Source organism: Bidens hawaiensis, unplaced genomic scaffold (assembly GCF_021521415.1).
Source record: "Bidens hawaiensis isolate Kalapana, Puna unplaced genomic scaffold, B.hawaiensis_p1.1 tig00017939_1, whole genome shotgun sequence".
Lineage (NCBI taxonomy): Eukaryota > Viridiplantae > Streptophyta > Magnoliopsida > Asterales > Asteraceae > Bidens > Bidens hawaiensis.
The window spans coordinates 362,042-387,002 of record NW_027492705.1 but is presented as its reverse complement, the minus strand read 5'-3'; the positions used below and the strand labels follow the sequence as shown (position 1 = coordinate 387,002).

The window sequence follows — 24,961 nt, the reverse complement described above, 5'->3', positions numbered from 1 at the left end:
ATTAATTATACCTTATTATATATTAGTTTAGTAATTGTTGATGTGTCATATTACCTTTGCTTAACAAATAAAGGGTTTCCTCTTGAATGTATATAAAGAGATAAATATTAACATTATAACCTAATCACACACATAACAATTTACGAGTCTCCTCTCTCCTAAAAACCGGATTCCTCTCAATAGCCCTAACACCATCCTTAACTATACATCCTAAAGGGGAACTAGACCAAGCTGACAACCATGTCGTCTACATCATTCTTTGTTGCGGTTACTACTCTCAATGCTGTAACAGGTTCATAGATTTAATATTTATCATATTTTCAATTGCTTACATGAAGAACTGATCAACAACAAAGTATATCATCCTTTGAAATTGAAAATCGTCTATTGAAGAAGCTCACTATATATGATAAAAACACAAATACATGAGTAATAATAATTCATATCTTATGGTGATATAGATCATTGAAAAAGCTAAAAAGAATAAAAGAAAAGAGTATAGATTTCAGTGAAGATGTACAAGTTGCAAGAAATAAGGTTAATGTGGTAAATTGTAATAGCGGTCACAAGTCCCAGTCTCAGCTCCCAAACCTGCATTAACTTCTTGTTGCCTATATAATAAACACACATTACACATAACACATGTATGTATGCAAAGGAATCTTCCATTCGGAACTTTCATCTCCAAGAATCATGCAATTCGTAGCTCTTAATCTCCGGTCACCACCTTCGTTTCACGCCCTTTTTCCACCCGCAATCTCCTCCGGTCGAAGCAGAAACAGCCGTGCTTCGCTTTCGTTTCCCATTCGATGTGTTCTTCAGTCGCCTTCTATAGGTTATCTCCTTTCGCATGCATTAGTTGTACTCATTTCGCTCTTGTTGTGTAGTAGATTTGTAATCTTTATATATGCATTGGTCCGTCGAGTTCAGTCGGTATATCAGACTGAACTTGACGGACCAGGTTCATGTAGTTTTTTGTGAACTGATGTTGAGTGGTTCATGTCTAGGTGCCGAGGAAGCGGGGTTCCTTAAAGCTTCAAGGAGAGGAAACTTAATACCGCTTCATAGATGCATATTCGCAGATCACTTAACGCCAGTGTTAGCTTACCGTTGTCTGGTTAAGGAAGACGACCGAGAGGTTCCTTGCTTTCTGTTTGAGTCTGTTGAGCCTGGGGTCCGAACTTCACAAGTTGTGAGATGATTTGCAGTTGTATCATTCATTCTTATATATTCCAAATTTCCTGGATGTCAAAAATAGTAGTAATAATAATCATATAGTAACAAATATAATCTCATTTAACATTGGGGCAAAGAACTAGAATAGTAACCTAATTGTTTTATAGTAGGGGCGTTTTCAGTTTAGTTTGGGTCGGTTTTGGGCTAAAACCAAACCAAACCAAACCAAACCAAACCAAACCGAAAACCGAATATTTGTTTTTTGAGTTTTTGAAGACTGTAGGGTTTCGATTTTTTAAGTTTTGGCCTTTTTGGTTTGGGTTTGGTTCGGTTTCGGTTGTTTCCATTTTGCCATCGGTGCTTCAAACTTTTGGGCCGAAAAATTTTTTGGCTCAAAGATAATAAATTTTGGGCCGAAAAAAAAAAATTTGGCTCGAAGATAATAAATTTTGGCCTAAACTATTTGGCTTTGAGTATTTATTATTTTTTTTATAAACTACTTCAAGTTCAAAATAGAAAATGAAAATATATAAAATCGGTTTGGTTCATTTTTTTGGGTTTTATTGCAGCAAAACCAAGACCGAACCTAAAGTTCGGTTTCTACGGAAACATAAAACCAAACCATCGGTTTTTGTTTCGGTGTGTTTTTTTGATTTCATGCGTACCCCTATTTAATCTCATTGTTTTGACCGAATGATTTAAATGTATCGATATTAATTTGTAGGGACGATACAGTGTGGTTGGATCTGATCCAACGATTGAAGTTATTGCTAAAGAAAACAATGTCACCATTATGGATCATAACAAAGGAAGCTTGATTCATAAAGTCGTTGACGATCCTTTGGAAATACCGAAAAGTCTATCTGATGGTTGGAAACCTCAACTTGTTGATGGCCTTCCTGATACATTTTGTGGTATGGCCTTGGTCTAATGTCAATGTGAAATAAATGTTTGTCTGCTGAAACATTTATTGATATGTTCTTTCTATATCTGATAATTCAACTGCTAACAGAAACTTCATAAATATTTACTATTGCTAGTATACAATAGTAGTATGGTTCTTTCTAATTATTGATATGTTCTTTCTACATATGATAGTTGTATTGCTAACAGTTGAATCTCAATTTGTAGAAGTTGTATTTGTAATTATTGCCCACAACTTACTATGGCTAGTGTGGTCCTTAAATGCTGCTCATAAATACAGCTGTTCATGTAGAGATGGAGGTAGTTGAAAGAGATATAGTGCTTAATGATTAACGAAATCTGGGTTTTAGGCTACGTGTTGTGGGATAAGGCTAACTAGAAAAGGCTAGTTTAAAAAAACCACGTCACTACCACGTATGCAGTAGGCTTTAAATAACTCACAATTTAACAAACGTGTTGCATTTTAAACAGTATAAAAAAAACAAAAGAAATGTGATAGGTTGAAATGGGGTGGACCCCACCTCAAAATACCCTCAAAGGCGTTAAGGGGCTACCGCCCCCTTTCACGGCAGGGTGTGTAGAGTCTTAAAGTGCCCATGTGGCACCATGTTGGCGCCCCTAGTTAGCCCACAACAGAGAACCTTAATGGCATCCATTTTTTGGCAACTGTCTTCTTGCATATCATGTTGCAATGCTTTTGGCCAGACAAAAACAGTTGATACATTTTATAGATGAACATTAAATCATTGTATTGAATATCATCATTGGTTGGTGAAACATTAGTTGCTTTTCAAATAAACTGACTTATTTGACATTGAATGTTTGAGGAAGGACAAAATTATGTATCATCCATAACAATTTAGCATTAAAGATTTCACATAATGTTTTTTAACTAAAACATGAGTATGTCATCAATTTCTAAATTTCAAGGATAAACAGGTGGTTGGGTTGGTTACTTTTCATATGACGCGGTCCGTTATGTAGAGAAGAAAAAACTGTTGTTTATAGATGCACCGCAAGATGACAGGAATCTACCAGACATCCATCTTGGATTATATGAAGACGTGATCGTGTTTGATCACGTGCAAAGGTACTCAATACCATAATTGTATACCCTTTTTAACATAATTCTATAAAACTTTATCGTAATAACTTTGATCTTCAGAAAGCATACATAATTCATTGGGTGAGACTTGATCAGTATTCATCTACCGAAGAAGCTTATAAAGATGGAATCAAGCGGTTGAAAAAATTAGTGTCTAAAGTACATGATGTTGACCCGTAAGTTACTGACCTTTCGTTATTATGTCACTTTCGCATTATTTATCTTTACTTAGTTTTTACTCATTAGCCCAAGTTACTTGCGGGCTCGGTGCAATTAAGCACCCACCAATTCGGGAATCCTTTGACCCGGTCAAACATGACCCGAGAAGAATACAAGGCAGCAGTCTTGCAAGCAAAAGAACACATTCTTGCAGGTGATATTTTCCAAATTGTTTTAAGTCAACGCTTTGAACGCCGAACGCTTGCGGATCCTTTTCAGATTTACAGAGCTTTAAGAGTTGTGAATCCAAGTCCCTACATGACTTATTTACAGGTGCATTATTTATAAAAATAATATTATTTGTTTAGTTATCTCATATTCATTATATGCATTCGTCATTCTAACTAAACTTTTCAAATTGTCAGGCTCGAGGGTGTATCTTGGTTGGTTCAAGCCCAGAAATTCTCACTCGTGTGAAAAATGTTAGTTTTTTTATAACTTTACAAATATTCCTATTATTGAAAAAATATACAAAAACCATTAATGCTATGTATCTATTGACAGAATACGGTTATTAACCGACCTTTAGCCGGAACTATAAGAAGAGGAAAAACTCCTGATGAGGATAAACAGTTAGAAAAGATGTTATTAAAAGATGAGAAACAACGCGCGGAACACATCATGCTGGTTGACTTGGGACGGAATGATGTTGGAAAGGTTATTTTGACTTTTTTAGGTCAACAAATATTTTTTTTGTCAAAATGTTGACTTTGTTAATGCGCGTATGTAGGTCACAAAACCTGGTTCGGTTAAAGTAGATAAGCTTATGACCATTGAACGATACTCCCATGTGATGCACATCAGTTCCACAGTAAGTCAGTATATGTTGGTCAACCCAACCTGGACCGACTCGCTTATTTAGACAATGGCCCGTTAACAATAATTACATTCTTCTTTTTGTTTTTAAAGGTAACAGGTGAGTTGCTCGATCATATGACTTGTTGGGAGGCCCTTCGTGCTAAACTTCCTGTCGGGACAGTTAGTGGTGCTCCAAAGGTTTGACCCGTTAGAAATAAATCATAACCATAACGGGCCCGTTCAAATTTGATGAAAGTATTATTCTTATACAGGTGAAGGCAATGGAGCTAATTGATAAACTGGAAGTAACAAGGCGCGGGCCCTACAGTGGTGGGTTCGGGTCGATTTCGTTTTCTGGAGATATGGATATGGCCCTTTCTTCAAGGACCATGGTGTTCCCGACCCAGGCCCGTTTTGACACGGTGTGTTTATACAAAAAAGATAGCAAAAAAAAGCAATGGGTGGCTTACCTTCAAGCTGGAGCCGGTATTGTAGCCGATAGTGTTCCGGATGACGAGCAACAAGAGTGCGAACACAAAGTAGCTGGCTTGGCTCGAGCCATTGATCTGGCTGAGTCGGCTTTTTGTGAGTGAGTTAGCATCACTATCATAATAGGTTAAGAGTTGTAATAGGTGACTGGTGTTTTGTTGTTGGAAATGAAATTATGTTGCTAGTGTAAAATCAAAGGTGTAGTTTACTGTTTTATAAGTTTTAAGAATACTGGCAATTTGTGTAAGAACTTAACGAGGGTTTTTACGATCCTGTTCGACCGGTCTTAATGAATATAAGGGCGAATGACTAACTACAATTCTGGAAAACAGCAAACCAAACTTGTCTGGTTGGACGGTCTGAAAGTTTATTGATTATTTCGAAATCGTTATTTTGTATAAAATTTTTAGAATGATAAAAACGATAGAAATGTTTCGTTTTTCTGAAAGGCCGATAATATATAAAAAGAAAACAGACAACTAGCCAGAAACAAGAAGCCAGAACATACAAGTAAATAAAACAAGTAACCAGGCTGCTACTGCTCCCATAGCTACTTTACAGGTTGCTAGGCGAATTTCAAGCTATTGCTGCTCCGATAGCTACTTTACAGGCTATTGTAAACGGAACCCTTGGCTTTTGTTGAAATGTGCATTAAAACAACCGGTGCCCGGTTGGCATGGACTTTTCAATTTTTCTATGGGCGCTCATGCTCCGGGCTAGTTTTGATAAAAGTTCTATGTCAAACGCTAACTACGACTTCAAGAAAACGAAAAGCCAATCCGTTAGGGTTGTTCACTTACCAGACCGGTCTAAACGGGTTAATTTGGATGAACAAGTTAGCTCTTTTTTCAAAACTTTTCTTACACGGTTAAATTTTTGAAAAATGATACAAATGCCTCATGAGTATTATAAATATACATAATTACTTACACAGAACAAGATGATATGTTTGGGCTATCCAGCGTTAACCGCAGTCGCGAGCGTGTGAGGTTATTTTTTGCCATTGGGTTACCTGACAGTAGCCGGACTTTTTTCGTTTGTCTAAAAAAATCATAATTTACCTAACTCACTCACCAAATTCTAGATCTCAAATCACTAACAAGACCCTAGAAATAATACACTCACGATCACCAAACCAGACGAACAACAGATGGAATAATTAACAATTAAAAGTATTAAACAAACAAAGCATCAAAAACACTTAATATTATCGATTGCTATGATCATAATCCACAATCTCATTAACCGTAACCGACCTCGAGTGCTGCACAATCGACCTTCCAATCGAGTTTATCCAATCCTCCTTCTCCTTCTCCGAATCCGCAATAAAGTACATGGTATCCGCCAGAGTGGACAGCTCAAACGCAAACTCTTTATTAATAACATCTTCGGCGCCTTTGACGGTCAGGCACGTGGCCACTGGTACGACGCCACGTGGACGTGATCCGCGAGTGACGACGGCGTCCTTGAACCAGAAGAGTTTGCCTTGTTTCAAAACGAACCAGCGGCGGCGCCAGGTTTTGATGTATTCGCCTTGTTTGGTGAGCCAGCCGGTGCGTTCCGGGTTGGACCAGTACTCGATGCCGTCGTAGTCGTCCGGGTTGGGTGGTGAGTCGCCCATCACGGCGCGCCACAGGCTCGCCATAGTGAGAGATGGCGGTGGTGGTGATGGAGTTTGGGCGGAGATATTATTATTATTATTCTTGGTATTATTATTATTATTATTATGACTTGTGAGGGTTGGAGCATTTGGACAGTGAAACACCCTGTCATTGCATTTTGGTTTGTCATATTGTATTCCTATTTTTTTATTTTTTACTTTTTATTTGAACGGCTTACGTGACTAGCTTGTGATCACTTAATCATCTTCATTCCATTATAACGCTATGTGTTTTTGAGGGTTTTGAAAGTACATCTTAAAGCGTCATATCACTACTACATAGACAGTGGGGTAAGCCCCGTTATGATTTAAAGCCCCACAATTTTAGATTTGGGCTCATCATTTGTCTAACACTTCTTCCTTTGTTGCGCATTGATGCCTTGAAGCCCTCCCTTACCGCCCATCCATTGCTGGCAAAACACGATGTTGGGGCTTTAAAGCCTTGCCATATCATTTTGCTACTTTCCTTAATCCCCCACAACGAGAGGTCCAAAAAGGAACTTCGGCATATGTGAGAAAACCTTATGTACTAACTTAAAACCCTTTGTTTTTTGGAATATTGGATTTTAATAATCTCTATTAAATGGTATTGGCCGATAGTAATCCTTATTCGTTTTATCGCCACTGGCGGTTCCAAACTCAAAAAAGTTGGCCTCCAATGGCCCCCCGTTAAAAATGACTTAACGGCGTTATAGTTTTTTCAGAATTTCGAACCAATGTTTTAAGGCATTTGATCGTTAGGAGAATACGAGTCGATTGGTGTAAAATTTAGTTTGAAATAGTGCTTCAAAATGACGAAACAATGCTTCAATTCGGGTGTTTGAATTTAAAATTAACCAAAATCAAGTCGTTTGGATCATTGTTTCGAACTAAGTTTTACATCGATCGACTCGTATCCTCTTAACGATCAAAAGCCCTAAAACATTGGTTCAAAATTCTGAAAAAACTATAACGCCGTTAAGTCATTTTTAACGGAGGATCATTGGAGGCCAACTTTTTTGAATTTGGGACCGCCAGTGGCGATAAAACGAATAGGGATTATTATCGGCCAATATCATTTAATAGGGATTATTAAAATCAAATATTCCTTTTTTTTTGTCATGTGTAAGATTTGAACTTAAACTCTCCCTCTTTTTAAATTGAAGTATTTTGGTGCCTCACCTCAACCACTTCGGTCGGGGATCATCAACATATTTTATTCGCATTATCATTTTTCATATATCTATAAAATTTTATTGGAAAAAACATTAAGTTTCTCGATCTCCTATGTGCCAAATCTAAAGGACTTGTTCCTATGACGAAAGGGAAGTTGGCGTGGCGTAAAGTGAATATTGGGGGTCAAATGTATAATGTTTAAAAAAAATAGTACGCCAATTTGTTAGTATATACAATTGTTGAGTATTTGTCTAAATAAACAACATGAAAATTTTCAAAAAAATTATTTTTGGAAGTGATTCTTGTTTTAACTCTTTAAAAATCGAATTATAGTATTGTCCCCTTCTAACATGTTGTCGGAGACGTGTCATTTAGTTGTCATAACAAGTTTTTTTGTTCAACAAGAAGATGACACATGTCATCAAAAACACGGCGACCCGGCCTAAATCTATGTGCAACAAACAAAAATCGAAAACTTTATGCATATTGACTTGAAGTTTGAAAAATCTTTATCTCAACCTAAAGTTTGAAAAATCTATGCATCCTGACCAAAAATATAAAAAATCTATGTCCCAACCAAATATGAGAATAAAAATTTATGCAAGTCGATCAAATATTTGGCAAACACTTTGGGTCAGCTACTTGGTGATCGATGTTCTCTTCTTGCTAGACAAAAACAAAGGTCGTGGTGTCGTCTAAAATACACATTGTCAGGGATGAGTTTGGATGGGATAGTCCTTGAATTCCTTCATTATGGGGACAAATTCTCAGGTCTCTCTCTTTAAAAGGGAGATTTTAGGAATCTTCCCAATAACGGTCAAGCACGATTTCAAATTAATTGGTATGTAGTACTACGTGTCTTGCTCTAAATATGTGTGTTTAAAATTCTCAAGAAACATTATGATGATTAAGTGTGCATTTCACAATAAAAAGAGTTAAATGTTTATGGTTGGTTTTGCTCTGGCTAGTTTCTTACTAGCCGAGTACTTTTTATATAATCAGTCGTTTTAAAATACAAAATTAAGAATGCTTTTTATTGTTATAAAGTTTATTTTGTATAGCTTAAAACATTTAGATGATCGTATCGATTGCGCTAGCCCCTAAAACGTCAAATCTCACCATTATTGTGATGTCATAGAGAATATTGATACTAAATACTAAAATTTAGCATTTTTTTAAAAGGATGAAAATAATTGATTAAATAAGTCTCACATTGATATACTAAGCGAATGCTTGCTTTAAATTTTTCTGACATCGAAACATATTCCAACCACGTGTATTTTAAATTCCTATGTTTTTATAGCAATTTCATTCCATACTTAATAATGTAAAACATTATGAATGGTTCATTTGAATATACACAAGTTTCATGTTTTATTTATCATAAAAGAGTAATAAAATATTCGCTGGATAATTTATGATTAAAGACACGAAATTAATTATTTTTGTTGGGAGTTGATGTGGGTCTTGGTCCAACTCAAATGCTCAATTCTAAATGTTATCTTGTACATAGGTGTAGATATGTTGTCAACATTTCCTTCACTAATTAATATTTATTCCAGCTCATATAAGAAATAATTCCTCATTTTTTAGTTTTTATTATGTGGCTTAATGGTAGAGCACTCACTTTACTAGTGAGAGATAGAGGGTTCAAACCTCACTACCACCAATTTATATGGGAGATATGAGGGATGATCCTGGCTTGCCAGGGTTCGAGTTCTGATCTCACCCGGTTTTACCGGCTCCTCGCTGTCGTGCCATTAGGCGGGTGTGGGGGTCGGGTTTTATCCGGTGAATCCCTCAATAGGGTGGACCGCTAAGGGCTTCGTCCGTCCGGAATAGTGGCCGGCTCGGGCTACCTTTGGCCAATGGGGGCCGCGTACGAAGTACCCGGCGTTACTTAGTTGGTCGTTAAAAAAATTCATAGAGATATAATTATTTCTTTTTTAATTATTAAATATAGGAATCCACAAAAATAAACCGAATAAAAGATAATTGGATGGTTACTTTATTATTATTGTTACTATAATTGAATGCAATATTTACGATTGTTAGTTCTGTTGCATTCTCTCTCCAAAAATGCAAGTTGTTAAATATATGTGTGTTTAAAATACTCAAGGAACAATCTCATGGTTAAGTGATGCATGCAATCCAAAATTACGATTCTGGTACCGTTAGTAACTAATGTTTCAATATCACACCGGTAATGGAATCAGTCATTCTAGACTTCTAGTGGTTAATTGTTGAAACTGGTTAAACAATGGTTAAATTTAATAAATGGTACACCAATGTAAATGAATAGGCGTTTCTTTGTTGCTACCCGATTCACATAACTTTTAATCAATTAAAACTAAAACTACCTAATTCAGGACCAATCGTTCTTAATGGAAACTCATAATCTTTTTGTTGACATGTTAAAGTTAAATTTAGTGTTAAACTAAAAAAAAACAAAAAAAAAACCACAAACCTGAATTGAGTTGGAAATGGCGGAACTGGAGTCAAAATTAAGCAGGAATTGGCCAAATCGAAAGATTGGATGTTAAAATATATTAATTTTTATTAGGTTTATTTAATTGTAAATTGTTTCTAAAATTAAAAAATAAAATGGTGGTATTTTGGGCTAAAATGTTTAAAAATTAAAATGACCCAAATAACTTAATTCTTTATTAGTGGGCTATTGTGTTTGGTTTATGTATATGTTGATATGTGTGGGTGTTTTCCGATCTGTTGTGTTTACATCAATGTATAACACATAGTAAGTAAATTTTTAACAATGTGCATGTCATTTCTTTCATTGAGTTAAACCGTGGAAATTGCTAAACGGCACAACATGCTATATGCTTCTATCTAACCCGTCTAGACCCGGAATTGATCCATCACTAATTGTCCGGTTCACATGTATGATTTTACCCATCAATCGGTTTTGGTCCAGTTTGGTTTTGGTTATGTGATAATTTTGATCACAGATGTAATGTAGGGAAATTTTTGCAATTATACTTACTTCCAAGCTAAGGTGATATTAAATGTAGCTCTATGAAAGCTTGATCAGGCGAGCATGGCAGTGAAGTGCGATTATTGCAGCTCTATAGTTGATCAAGGGAATTCTTTTTGGATTGGAAATATATATAATATGTTTGATGGGGGCACTGTTTTGCTTTCTTTTTGTTAGTCTTGATCATATTTTAGTTTAAAAGTATTGCTGATGTGAATTTTTTTTTGGTTATTGATAATATCCAGTTAGCTTTTTAGATGTATTTTTACTTTATAGATATTTTCCACTCTTTAGGGCATATGTTGGGTTATTATCGGTTTTGATTTTATTTCGTCAAAATTCAGTTTATTCAGCATAAAGTTATTCAGAGGTCCAACCAAACAACACTTACTGGTTCAGCACAACTAGCTCAGAGTCACATAACCAGACAAACCTCTTAATGGTTCAGTACATAATGGTTAAACACTTGTCAAACAGCCCCTAAGTAGGGTATTGGCTCAATTATTTTATTATTTGTAGTTTCATATATGTTGCTTAATAAATAATGTAGCTCGAAACCAGTTTGAAGAGAATTAAGCTGGGTTACAAACAGGTGTTGATGAAGAGAGGAAGAACATGTATACAAATTGGCAGTTTGAGTCGGGTTGGCGCAAAGCGATTTAAAAACAACATCAGGTCGAGTTGCGAACTGGTTTGGATTTCCAAACCGGTTTTCTTTGTACACCACTAAATTTTGACTGCTGACTGTATGAGCCTAAACCGGCAAGTATAGAGTATACATGTAGCCAATTGCCATGCAATTCAAACGAAAAGCCCACTTACCATTGTTAGCCCATCTAGGTAACTATGTTCAAGAAAGCCTGATTCTAAATGGTATATTTTACATCCTTGCAGCATATTTGACTTCATTTTATATAGAAACGATATAGTTATATTTTATAATCAACTTCTATTACATTGAAATATAAATGACGACACAACTAAAACATAAAAAATAAAAAATAAAAAGATTAGGCCACTTAAAATTATATAGTGTAGATGATGTCTACTTCAAAGTTTAGAGACGGTCCTGCTCGGCGTTATATCAAGACATCAAGTTGTACTAAGTTTTTCGAATATGTAATTCTAATAGTTATTTCAGCTTCAAAAAACGTATTGAACATGTATGATGATAATTAGTTACTCAATATTATTAACTTGTCTCCCTTCTATTCTAGAATTGGAAGATTCAAATTAGCATATCACATTTTAACGTAGGAGGATTTAACCTATTAAGGGGGTGTTTGGCCTAGCTTTTTTAACCAAGCTTATAGTTATTTTAGCTTTTTTTTTACAAAATAAGCTTAACTTGGTGTTTGGCTTAGCCTTTTTAAGCTTATACTTATTAGCTTATATAAGCTCATTTAAATAAGCTTATATGAAGATGGTTTTTTTAGCTTATTCGATAGAAGCTTATTTGTTTAAGGGTGTAAATTACTCATTTGTTCTCAAATGGTGGTGGATTAGTAATTATTACTCTAGCAAATTAAAGAATGTTAGATTTAACAATTTATTAAGGCACATAATTAACTTGTAAAATATAAGCTAATTCAAACACTTAAAAAAAACTTATCAAATATTAGAAAAAAAGCTACAAGCTAATTTTATATATAAACATAAGCTTAAAAAAAAGGCTAGGCCAAACACCCCCTAAATAGGGCCAAGGTCCACTGTCCAGTCCAACTTCCGCTTATATTTTTAATGTATTTATACCCTAATCTTCTTGTTTAACTCCAAATGTCACCCTTCAAAACTCCAAGCCTAAGAGCCAGGCTCAAACCAATTAAAACCAAATTTTATTTAGACATTGGAAGGTTGTTCTCAGCCTACTCAATTTGTGATCAAAACAATGTAGTTATCTTTTTTCCTCTTACATGAATGTGTTGATTATTTACCATTGTTTTGTTATCAACCGAAATCCAAACAAGATTGTTCAAGTGAAACCCGTTTGGACTAATTTTTATTAAAACCATAGACGTAATCCATCATATTATTATATATTGATAGTTTACTCTTTGTTTAGCATATACAAGTCTGGACATGTTTTGCAAAGTGAAACAGATGATGGGGCTGGTCCAAGGATTCTCCTTTAAGAATCATAATCGAACTACAGAAACTTGCCAGAATGACTTGGTAAGCAAGTAAGCAGTTATGCAACCGCCAACTAAACTAAAAAAAAAACAAATACTACATATGCACACACATAAAAACTAAGTCCAATAAAATTTAGAATAGAACCCCGTTCAAAAATAGTTGGCCGGCTGAAGAAACACTAAAAGTCTCCGGCAGATTAAGGATAATCTTAGGGTTAAGTAAATGTTTCCCACGAGGGTTAGGTCCGGCAAAGATGGTTGTTCTTCTCGACCTGCAAAACAGACACCGTGAGCTCGTCACTGAGAATGGGGGGGTTCCTCCTTGTGACCACCCTCCGGCGTGAGAATCAGACTAGATTGCTCTGAATATAAGTGTATATTGAGAGACGTAGCTAGAGAAGATAAGATAATATGAGATGATCATACCGTTCCAAGGTGTTGGAGTATTTATAGCCGAAGGTAGGTTTCCAAGCAGGTACGGCCAGCTGTATAATATTCATTTTCCACCAACTACGGGCTTTGTTCGTGCCACGATAAGAGTTGGTGGGTAGGCAGCGGCTGATGGCGACGTTTTGTACTGGAGCGTGCTCCTCCTCGTACTATTGTCGGTGAGCTGTCACCCTGTGATTGGTTCATGGGTCGCTTTTACCAGACCTTGTTTTTTTGTCCATACCTTGGTAGGTATAGTACAAAAGATCTTCTGGAAGCGTACGGACTGGCTCTTTTGGGCGGGAATATTCCCGCCCTGCTCATTCCTTCAGGTGACATTGCTGAAGTATAAGAGTTAGTGCCTTATGCGTGTAGCTTTACTGTTAGTGCGGGTAGCCTTCCTTCTTGGTTTGTACCCACAGCTGCGGGAACAGGCAGGGTACTGTACCAAGGGAGGCTTTCCTGCGGGAACAGCTGGCTTACTGCGTGTAAGGTCTTCTCTGAGCCTAGTGGGTCCTGCGGAACCATTTGATCTTTGCGCAGACGTACCTCTTTAAGGTGTGTCTTGCGGGTCCAACTGGGCTTTGCGGGGACCTACCTCTTCAAGTTCCCCCAGTCCATTGTTCTTCTCATGAATTGTTAATGAGGTGAACTTTTGGACTTTAAGCAAGGGGTTTTAAAGAGGGGTTTTTGTTTTTTAAGGTTTTCCGCGGGGATTCTTCCTGCAGTTTTCCTAATGTCACTTGAAGAAATTCCCGACTTTTCTGCCTGATCTTTGGTTATGATGCGGGTAGGTGTTTAACCTCTTCGCAAGTCGGGAGCGTTGAGTTTCACTTGTATAGATTCTTCACGAGATTTTGGTAGTTTTGGACATGGTGATCAGTTATGTTAAACCACCAATTCCACCTTGAAGCTTCAAACAATCTAGTTCTCAACGTTCCCGCCCTGCGGAGGTGTTATTTCTCTTTCCGCAAGCATGGCCCATAAGATCCTTCTTGGGTTCAATTCCCTGCAAGTGCTGAGTATGTGAAGGGTTTCGCCTTGACACTGTACCCGCACTTGTCTTACGGTTCCTTGTTTTCCAAGGTATCTTGGCTTCAATTCCCTACAAGTTCTAAGTATGTGAAGGGTTTCGCCTTGACACTGTACCCGCACTTGTCTTATGGTTTGTTGTTCTCCAAGGTAAGGGGGTATATTCCCTCTTATTTTTGAATCTTTTTGAATATCTGAAATTCGAAGAGTTGATGAAAGGATAAGGACAGTCCAAACGGCTGAAGGGACGTTGGCGTCTTCTGACGGTTTCAGGACGTGCAGGAAGTTATGACGACGTGACAGCATGTGGTCAATCAGGACACTTTTTCAGGCGCGTGGGCGCGAGTATCATGTCACGCGCCATTCTGACACCTGTTGCCAGCTTGCTTTATCCACACGTGTCGCCGTTTCATTGCACCTGCGCTCTCTCTCTCCTCCGCATTAAATTCATCGCATTCATTGCGATGAGTTTATAAGGGGGTAGATGGTGCATCTCATCCCATACCTTCACTTCACTCTTCTTTCCCTTTTAAGCGATTTCCGGCGAATACTCATCTTTTCCGGCGAGCATTCTTCTGAAACCGCTTTCTTTAACACTTACACAATGTCTTCTTCTACTCATGATCCCGAGGTAAACGTCGAGGAGTCCGATGTATACCTCGAGAACCCGACGTCCACGTCTGATAAGGACGATAAGAGTACTGCTGGCGAGTGCCAGTGTACTCTTTCTGTCGATTTATACCACTATATCGTCAAGAAGTTCATGCTCGAGCCTTATGAGCCTGAGTTTCCGGAGCCCCACCAGACGGTGTATGATACCTCTAAGGGCAAGATAGGGGTTTACGCCTCGTTCTTCATATATGGGAATCTCAGATTCCCATTAACGAAGTTCGTATACCGTGTTTTGGAGAAACACGGTGTACACTTGACGGAGGTGCACCCGATGGCGATTGCTAAGGTTCGCCATTTTGAATGGGTGTGCTGCATTCCGGGCATCGAGCCCCGCGTCGACCGCCTGATGACCTTCTACTCCTGGAGGTGCATCCAGGGCTGGTATACCTTGGTTACTCGGATCAAGGGGTTGAAGATCTGCGCTACTGAGCGCAGTCTTCGTTCTTGGAAGCGGGAGTTTTTCTATATCTCCGCTCGCGTCGTCCCCATCGCGATGACGTTCAAGAACGGGAGGGCACTCCCCAATCTTCACGCCTCCAATTACCAGGAGATGGAATGGTTCGCTAAGATCTCCCAGATCCAGACTCCGGTTTATCGCTTCGCGGAGTCTGGGATGGTGATGCTCGGGATGAGCCGCGTATGGAAGGATGCCGGGTCCGGGACGCCGCAAATACCCATCGTCCTTGAATACGGTTTGAGCTCTATTCCTTACGGTATGCTCTATTTTTTGTGTTGGTTTAGGGTTTTTCTTCTAACGTTGTCTTTTTTTATTTCAGAGGGGAACGACCTGCAAATCGCTCTTGCATCCGCGAGAGACTAGTGGTCCCGAACGGTTGGGTACTCGTGATCTCGATGAGAACGAGTTGCCCATTCTGGAGCAAACGGCGGATAGATTCGTAGAAGTCTACCCACCGGCCACGAAATTTTGAGTGCCACCCGGCCAGGTAAGGAGTTTTTTAATCCTCGTCCTCTTCATGCTCAAACTTCTGCTGGAATTCCTCTGATTTTGTCATCTTCTGATGAGGAATCCGCAGATGGGCCTTTCTTTGTGAGGAAGAAGAAGGCTGCTGGCGGGAAGGGCAAGGCGAAGGTTACTTCCGTCGTCGACCTGGGATATCAGTCTGATTGCGAGACTGAAAGTGAGGAGGCGGCGGGGAACCTTGGTGGTGGCGAGACCATTGTTTCGGAGGTTGAGACGGCTGTCACCTTCGAGCAACCAAGCGTTGCGACGGTGACTGGCGTGAAGAGGCCAGTTCCATCGGGTTCGTCTCCGCCTGTCAGGTCTTTCAAGATTAAGAAAACCCGTAAGTATAATTTTTTGTTCATCTTTTCCGCATTTCCTTCCGTCTTTGTTTTAATATCTTCTCTTCATGCAGGAGTGGACTTATCCGCTTTTGAGAGCGGTGCGGGAGGGAGCAGTTCAGTACCCACGACGGTAGGTTTGGTCAACCTATCCGAGGCGATGACCCAGGCGGCTGCGCCTGTTTCTAGTGCTGGTTCAGTTGCTCACACTGTTGAAGCAAGTGTTCCAGTTATGATGTCATCTCCGCCGGTTGTCAGTGCTATCTTTACTACATCTTTCACTGGACCGGCGGTGACTTTTCCTGCGAGCTCATCCGCAGCGGCGACCACGGTTGTGAGTTCATCTCCAATGAGTTCACCTCCGATGGTCTCTACCACGGTGGCTTCTACTATGCCCCCTCCGGTGTCAGCGACTACCTCGTCCATGGCCGGTTCTTCAGGTATGTTTGGGGTTGGGAACTCTAGCCAATCTTTGCCTCCTTCCCATCTCCTTGACCTCTTGGATGGATATCCCTTAGGTTTGGGTGAGGGGTTTGGCGGCTACCGGCCTGATATAGACCCTACAGGTGCGTGGGGTTACTTTGGCATATTATTTATTCTTATCATTTTTTCCTAACTGTTTGTTTTTTGCAGTTTCGTATTCCAATGAGATGTATTCTCCAAGGTGGAATATCCGCCGAGGAACAACCCTAAGGACGGCTGCGGATTGTGTCGACTGGGCGCGCCATGCTGCTCCAAGCGGTGCGTTGGGGGAGGCAATGGCTAGCTACCAGGAGGGTAGGCTGTCCAATGAGCTACGAATCCTTCTTGCCCGGATGCAGCCGCGCGTCGAGTTGCTTTGTCGTGAAAACGACAAGTTAAAGACGGCGCGTAGCCTGAAGGTGGCTCAGGCGCGTTCGCTGCGGGAGGATAACAAGAGGCTCGCCGCCATTGCTGCGGAGAAAGAGAAGGCCTTCAAGGACCTTGAGGTCGAGATTCAGGCCAGGCATGAGGCCCGTTCCAAGGCTACCCAAGCTGTTAACGAACAGCTTAGGTTGGCCAAGGAAACTGCGCGTAATGCGACCGGGAGGGCCACCTGTAACGATTCCGACGAAACCCGGTATACCCTAACCGGTAGACAATAGTTACGTCATATTTAATGTCGGATACATGAATTACCATAGTAATTATACGAGAATACATGGTTCACTGTATTGATTGTACGTGAATATATAATTCATCGTATTGAATATGCGATCAATCGATCGATAGTTATTGAAACCCGAACGAATCGAGGGTTCAATTATAGACGATATATATAATATTTAGTGATGTTTACGAAGTATTAAAGCTTCGGGATAAGTGAATTAAAGCTCAGAAAAAGAATTTTCGATTTAATGGTACGTCGGTACATTAAACGAAACCTTTAATACCAAACCAAGCAAGAGACGATCGATCAAGCCGAAAAAGATGCGCAATTATTAATAATATGATGTTTTAAGTTAATAAATGTCATGGTTTAAGTTTTTAAAGTTTTAAATCGGTTTTATATAAATTTCATTTTTTAGGCCGAAAACGACCGTTTTGGCCTCGTTTTAAGCCGAATTAAACATTTAACCGAAAAACGAACTGAACCAGATTATCCAAAACATTATCCGGATTTCGAGAATCCGAAAAACGAACTGACGCAAATGTACAAATTTTATAAATGATAAGAGACCGCAGTCTCATATTAATCGAAGATGGGTCGAGTTGTTAAGAGATTATGACTGTGACATCCGTTATCACCCCGGCAAGGCTAACGTCATAGCCGATGCCTTGAGTAGGAAAGATCGGGTTAAGCCATTGCGAGTGCGAGCGCTGGGGATGATAGTCCAGTCGAACCTTTCGGACCTGATTCGAGTCGCTCAACGTGAAGCGTTGAAAGAGGAATAATTGGAAAGGAGGGACTTTGCGGCGATGAGAAGAATTTCGAACAGCGCGTGGACGTAATTCTCTATTTCAAAAATCGGGTTTGGATCCCGACCCTCCATGACCTTCGTGAATTAATCATGGGCGAAGCGCATAGATCGAAATATTCCATACATCCGGGATCAGAATAGACTATTGATGATACGAATATCTGAAAGGATTTTATTAATGGCCGAGTTTGGAGAAAGATATGGTTACGTATGTTGGTGAATATGTAAGTTATGCAAGAGATAAGGCTGCACACCGAAAACCCTGGGAAACGCCACAACGACAGAAAAATTCGCCAATGATAGTGGGAATAAATTACAATGGATTTCGGGAGGCAAATTCCCAAGATATATCAAAGGCATGATGTAAATTGGGTAATCGCGGATCGATTAACCAATCCTCGCATTTCATCCCAATCCATGACGATTACCACAATGAATTCTCGCCCAAATTCATGATGGTGAAAGGGTATCTCGTCGTGGAGTACCATTTTCAATTATCTCAGATCGAAATAGTCATCCTACTTCCATTATTGGAAGGCGGGGAAGGAAGCATCGAGAGCTTGAAGCTTTCTATGGGTGAAGTAATTATCACCAATTTGTTAAATTGAAAATGGGCGTCAAGCAAGCCATAAGATTTGAATTGATTCGAGAAACAACCAATCGGATTTATAATATTTAAGATAAGTTGAAAGCAGCGCGAGATTGGCAAAGGATTTATGCCAACATTCAAAGGAAACCATTGTCGCTGGAAAGAGGTGACAAGGTATTTTTAAGGCATCACTTTAGAGAGGTGATATGAGGTTTGGCAAAACCGAAAGTAGCTCCTTAATATATTGGACCTCATGAGGCTATCTCCATGATTGGTCATTTAGTTTATCGATTAAAGTACTCCAGGGGCTAAGTACTATACATGATGTTTTGTCATGTATACGGATTGAAAAGTACCTAAGCGACGAGGCAACGAAAGTACCAGTAATGGAGGTACTCATAGAAGACATGCCTAGTATCATAAATTATTCCGTAGAGATAGTAGACGGGAAAACTAGACAGTTTGGACACACCAAGCTTTATTGATAAAGATTAAGTGGAATTCACAGCGAGGACCAGATTATACCTGGTAACGCGAGGGTGAATTATGAAGGAAAAACCCCCACCTTTCTCTCGAAAGGGGATAGTGGGCGTATAAAATTTCGAGGACGAAATTTCTTAACGGGGGGAGAATGTAACGATTCCGACGAAACCCGGTATACCCTAACCGGTAGACAATAGTTACGTCATATTTAATGTCGGATACATGAATTACCATAGTAATTATACGAGAATACATGGTTCACTGTATTGATTGTACGTGAATATATAATTCATCGTATTGAATATGCGATCAATCGATCGATAGTTATTGAAACCCGAACGAATCGAGGGTTCAATTATAGACAATATATATGATATTTAGTGATGTTTACGAAGTATTAAAGCTTCGGGATAAGTGAATTAAAGCTCAGAAAAAGAATTTTCGATTTAATGGTACGTCGGTACATTAAACGAAACCTTTAATACCAAACCAAGCAAGAGACGATCGATCAAGCCGAAAAAGATGCGCAATTATTAATAATATGATGTTTTAAGTTAATAAATGTCATGGTTTAAGTTTTTAAAGTTTTAAATCGGTTTTATATAAATTTCATTTTTTAGGCCGAAAACGACCGTTTTGGCCTCGTTTTAAGCCGAATTAAACATTTAACCGAAAAACGAACTGAACCAGATTATCTAAAACATTATCCGGATTTCGAGAATCCAAACATGTGGCTAAGAATGGAGAGGTGGGTCCCACCCCACCCCCTTGGAGTCCGATCGGAATTAAGGGGGTGTTACCCCATTGCTTTCTTATTTTTTTTACACAAACAACTCAACAATCCTCCTTCTCTTCCACTCCATGATCTAAAAACCCGAGTTTTTAGCAAGAAAACCGAGGTAAAAATCGAGTTATTTACGTTTCCATCTTCGTTTCTTGAGTTTATTTGCAAGAAAATGAGGTTTCAAAGATGAAAACCGATTCTTGCATGATCAAGTGATGTATACGGGTTATACAAGTGATCTTGGTCCAAGAAGGGAGTTAAACGAAGCAAAAACGAATTTTTACGGTTAAAACTTTAGTTTTGAAACAATAACCGAAACTATAGTGTAAGAGGCTTGATCGTGAGTGTAACTTGCTTGGTATTGTGGTATGTTGGTTGTAGGTTCTGTATTTAGTGGTGAATAAGGCGGAAAGACGAGTGTGTAGCTTGTAGTGGCGGAAAACAAAAGGTATATTCGGTTTATGTTCGGTTTTGGAGTTTTTGGACAGATTGTTGATGGTTTAGAGTTAGGTCATGAAATTTTACAGAGGTGTTAAATACATGAAAATATGAGTTCTGTGAATTTTTGGTAATTTTTGGACAAAGGATGAATATTTGGTGAATTTAATGCTCGGTTTTGGCTAAAAATGGTGAAAAATAGTTAAATATCATGAAAAATTCTGTAAAATTCCAGATAAGCTTTTTATAACATTTATAAGTTACACACAAAATTTTAGGTCAGTTGGAGAAGTCTAAGTAGGCTTTTCGGTTAAACGAGTTCTAGTGTTTTCTAGCTCGGTTTTAGTGAAAATGGCATGTAAAGAGATATTTTGGTTTTGGAAAAATTACAGGGGACTATGTGGATGGCAGGGGACATCCAGGAAAAATTTGGGATTTTTATAAGGTCGTTTGGTATTTACGACATATTTAGTGTTTAAATGGTGTTTAAAAATAGATAAATAAATTTTAAATATAAAAATTAATTCTGGAAATATTTTTATAAAATTCCCCACTGTCAAAAAGTGATTTGTTCAAAATTTCAAGATCCGAGATTAAACGGATAATTATTTGTGCAAAAACAAACTTTTAAAGCTTAAAACGCGTAAACCGGTAAAGTTCGCCTAAGCGAGCTGACTGGTGTATAAAAACCCTGAAAATGGACTATTTTCATATAATTAAGTTAAACAAGTAAAAATAAATCATCCGAAAATAATTCGGATGATTTGAGTAATTTTATCCAATAAAACAGTTTCCGGTGCACTAAAGACGGAAACGGGTCCCGCGGCCAATCGGGGCGACTAAACCGAGCTCTAATTTCACATCTTTAATTAAATTATCAGTCAACCACTATTTTCGGGACGTGTGTGACCAAACTCATTTTTGAAACGTAAAAACGGATAACCCTGGTAGGCACGCAAAACGGGGAAAACAAACTAATAGTAAATTGACTATAGAACTCTAAACGATATCACAATCTGAGTCCGTAGAAGTGTTTCTGGGTTAACATTGCCCCCGGAATGGGTACAGTACTGGGTTAACAGTGTCCCCAGATGTCCCTAGAAGTGTTTCTGGGTTAACATTGCCCCCGGAATGGGTACAGTACTGGGTTAACAGTGTCCCCAGATGTCCCTAGAAGTGTTTCTGGGTTAACATTGCCCCCGGAATGGGTACAGTACTGGGTTATCAGTGTTCCCAGATGTACCGGTTGATACGGTTAAAGATTATATAAACTATAATTGTATAATAACGATCGTATGGATCATATTACAGATTGGACGTGTTAACTAATAATGACTGTTGTACCTGCTTGCATGTGCTAAGGTGAGTTTCACGAGCCCTTTTTTCTGAATTGTTTTTAAATATTTTCTCGGGGCGGAAGCATGTTACTACTGAAATGTTTAAGTACATACTGAACGCATGGATTTGCGTGGATTTATATATATATTTTATTGTACGGGAATCGTACGGAAATGTACTAAGATGGTAATTGTCTGAGTTGCTAACATTCTAAGGCCCCGGAACACGAGTGATTAACTGAAAGCCGGTAGAGTGTGGATAGTACTATTGGTCTGACAAACCCAACTGGTCCGGCATGGATTTGCTGATGTTTCCCAGCCAGTTGCACATGTCTATTTTGTTGTTATTTATTTTGCTATGTAATGTTAGACATGGCGGTTTGGGGCAGGTCCGTGGGCGGGGGATATGCCACGGGGGTTGTGTGTGATAGTCAGAGGTTTCACTTGTGGGCTCAGCATAATTACATCGATAATATTATATTTTGATAATGATTTATCATGGTTTACCCGAATTGTGAAACTCACCAACTATTCGTAGTTGACCCGTTTTCTCACATGCTTTTCAGGTACAATTAAGATGAAGTGATTGCTTACGTGCTAAGTGCTTGATGTGTGTAAGATTTGCGTGCGGGATGTTAGGTTACATTATAATAAATAGAATTATGTATCGTATTGTATGATGTGTGTATCACCTAGACGATAATGAAATATGAGATAATGTAATTTGAAGTATATTAGTGTATTCAGTTTTCTTTATAAACAATGTGGTTGATATCAGAGGTGTCTGTTGCATCCCGTTTACGTTTCCGCTGCGGTTACGGGGTGTTACAGAAGTTGGTATCAGAGCCATTGGTTATAAAGATTTAGGATGTCTTTAAAAGATACCTAAAATATAACCAGTAGCTCAAGTATTATTGGATCTGAATATCAACTAATAATATATAGTGACGGGATCTGGATGAACTTGGATTGACAAGTGAGTTATTATGGTCCGGAACATAATAACAGACTTGTCCGCACGAGGGAATTCAGGGGAAGTCACTGGGTACATTAATAGGTAAAAATGGCAACATATGTGTAAAGTATATAATATTATTTATACGTGCTAATGTGTATATATATGTGTACATATCTTGTGGGTACATGTACTGAGAAATAGGACCCGGATAAGGAACCGGGGGATGAAATAATAAAAAGTACCGAGGATGCTGAAATTTCTAGAGCATCGGTTGATGATAAGTCTGACTTATCGGGCCATGGTTATGATAGTACCAAGTTAGATCTCCCGTTTGACATTAACCAGAAATATCTAGTAACCGTCACTCCCAACCGGAATTAATAAATCCCTTACCCTACCAACACCGGTACCGTATATCTTAATAACCCCCTATGATCACCAGAACCGCCGACCCTCACGTACGGACGGACCTGTACGTGAACCCATTCTTATTCCGTTAAAAAAAAAAATTTAACAAATGAGCAGATAAAAATAATATGTAAAAATATATATGTGTATTTCTCACTCTCAAACATATGAGACATATCACCTCCAGATCGAGAATTACCGATTTTAGCGAACCTAGAACGCCGGAGGACATTGACTGAGCAAGCGATAGAGTTTCCCATAATAGTAATTGATAATATTTGAAGGCAACCCATGTTGCGCGATTACCTTGAACCGTGCAACTCCCTATGTTATCCTTACATCCGTTAGATGCCTATACCCATGTATACTCGAATAGCTAGATTACCCATACACAAAGAGGTGTTGGAATCATTATAGCATGGTTGGTTGTTCGTTCGTAGGTGGTATACCGTGTATGCCGGATATACAAATAGACACGGATATTGTAACTCCGTGGTACGTAATCGTTTGGTGCTCACGGTGAGCATGTATCGGTTATACTGACATGCAGAAGGATATTGAAATCAAGCATATTAAACATTAATCTTTGTTGAGAAAGATCTATATGTCAGTTGGTGACAAGGATTATGAAACATATTTGAACGTTAACCGACGTCAGGTTAAGTCCATGTGATATTATATTTGTGGGACATATATATACTAGATACTGGTATGTGTAATATGTATGATAATATTTGGTGTGTATGTGTACCTGTTGTTATGATTGAGCTGGTAACGAGTTAAACGGTGAAATTAATATTGATTACTGCGTACGGGATAAGTACGGCAGAATGACATAAAAAGAGTAACTCCAATGATGGAGATTGATATGATTTAGTTGATTGCTCAAAGATAGCAGATGATGATACCGAATGTCGTATCACAGATCACTGCTAGTGTTGATGCAAATGTGATCGCATAATTTATAGATCGAGCAATCACATGAATATGAATATTTCAATTCTTAGTGGTATTACTAAGAGTGATAATGTCCCACCGAATACTATTATGACTACAAGTATTAGTTATAAACTAAACATGAATAGTAGTCGTAATGAATTAGATCCGATATGAAGGATATGTTTGTTGGTTGTGTTCAGGAAATTATTAATAGTTACTGATGGTAAAGGGAGGGATAGATTAGTGAGTGGATAGAAAAGATCGAAATGGTTAAGGATATTGGTAAGAGTCTAGAACATTGTGTAGTGAAATATGCTACAGATATGTTGGTAGATTATGTTGTATCGTGATGGAACACGATGGTACAAAATTATAGTTAGAAAAATTATTACTCAGATGATATGGTCAGAATTTAAAATTCTTGTGCTAGAGCACTTTTATTCGAATAATTAAGTTTAGAGACTGGAAATTGAGCTATGGAAGATAGAAATGTTGTGTGCTGATCACTTAGAACGCGCTAATCGTTTAAAGGAATTGTCATGTCTGGTAACATGGCTAATTACTCCTGAAACTAAGCGAAGTGAGCACTATATTGGGGACTAACTCCATCGATAAGGAGTATAGTCAATCCTGTAAAATACACAACCTTTGGAAGGGTTGTGTCACAAGCCAGCATTAATATATCTGACGCTATGGGAAGCGGACTGGAAGGACGTTAGATGAGACGTCGAGTGTTAAAGAAGAGAAATGATAAAGATATAGTGCAAGATAGGCCTTTGAATAAGTAGGTAAGTCCTACAACCCAGAATTATACTAAGACTAGTTCTGGTGTGAAAACATGAACCGCATGAAGGGTCCTCCCCTAAATGTGGAAAATATGGTTATCGGCAGGAAGAAGAATGTCAAGTGATAGTAGGCCACAGGTGTGGTAAAGATGGACGTAATGCCCTAATTGTAGAACCAATTGAAGCCATGGGAACCGGCAACCCCAACCCATTCG

The 24,961-nt window shown here is 38.6% G+C and overlaps 3 pseudogenes across 1 annotated transcript; 2 read left to right on the top strand and 1 right to left on the bottom strand.

Moving 5' to 3' along the window:
• The first annotated feature begins 583 nt into the window (after window positions 1-583).
• On the top strand, window positions 584-4,615 carry LOC143554970 (anthranilate synthase alpha subunit 1, chloroplastic-like; annotated as a pseudogene). Its single transcript, XR_013139123.1, has 10 exons — window positions 584-835; window positions 1,008-1,192; window positions 1,901-2,090; window positions 3,040-3,189; window positions 3,264-3,385; window positions 3,452-3,697; window positions 3,790-3,846; window positions 3,929-4,081; window positions 4,155-4,235; window positions 4,334-4,615. The product of XR_013139123.1 is annotated as an anthranilate synthase alpha subunit 1, chloroplastic-like (transcript).
• On the top strand, window positions 4,504-4,815 carry LOC143554978 (anthranilate synthase alpha subunit 2, chloroplastic pseudogene; annotated as a pseudogene).
• A 1,084-nt stretch (window positions 4,816-5,899) lies between these two features.
• Window positions 5,900-6,449, bottom strand: LOC143554969 (pleckstrin homology domain-containing protein 1 pseudogene; annotated as a pseudogene).
• Window positions 6,450-24,961: the final 18,512 nt, after the last annotated feature.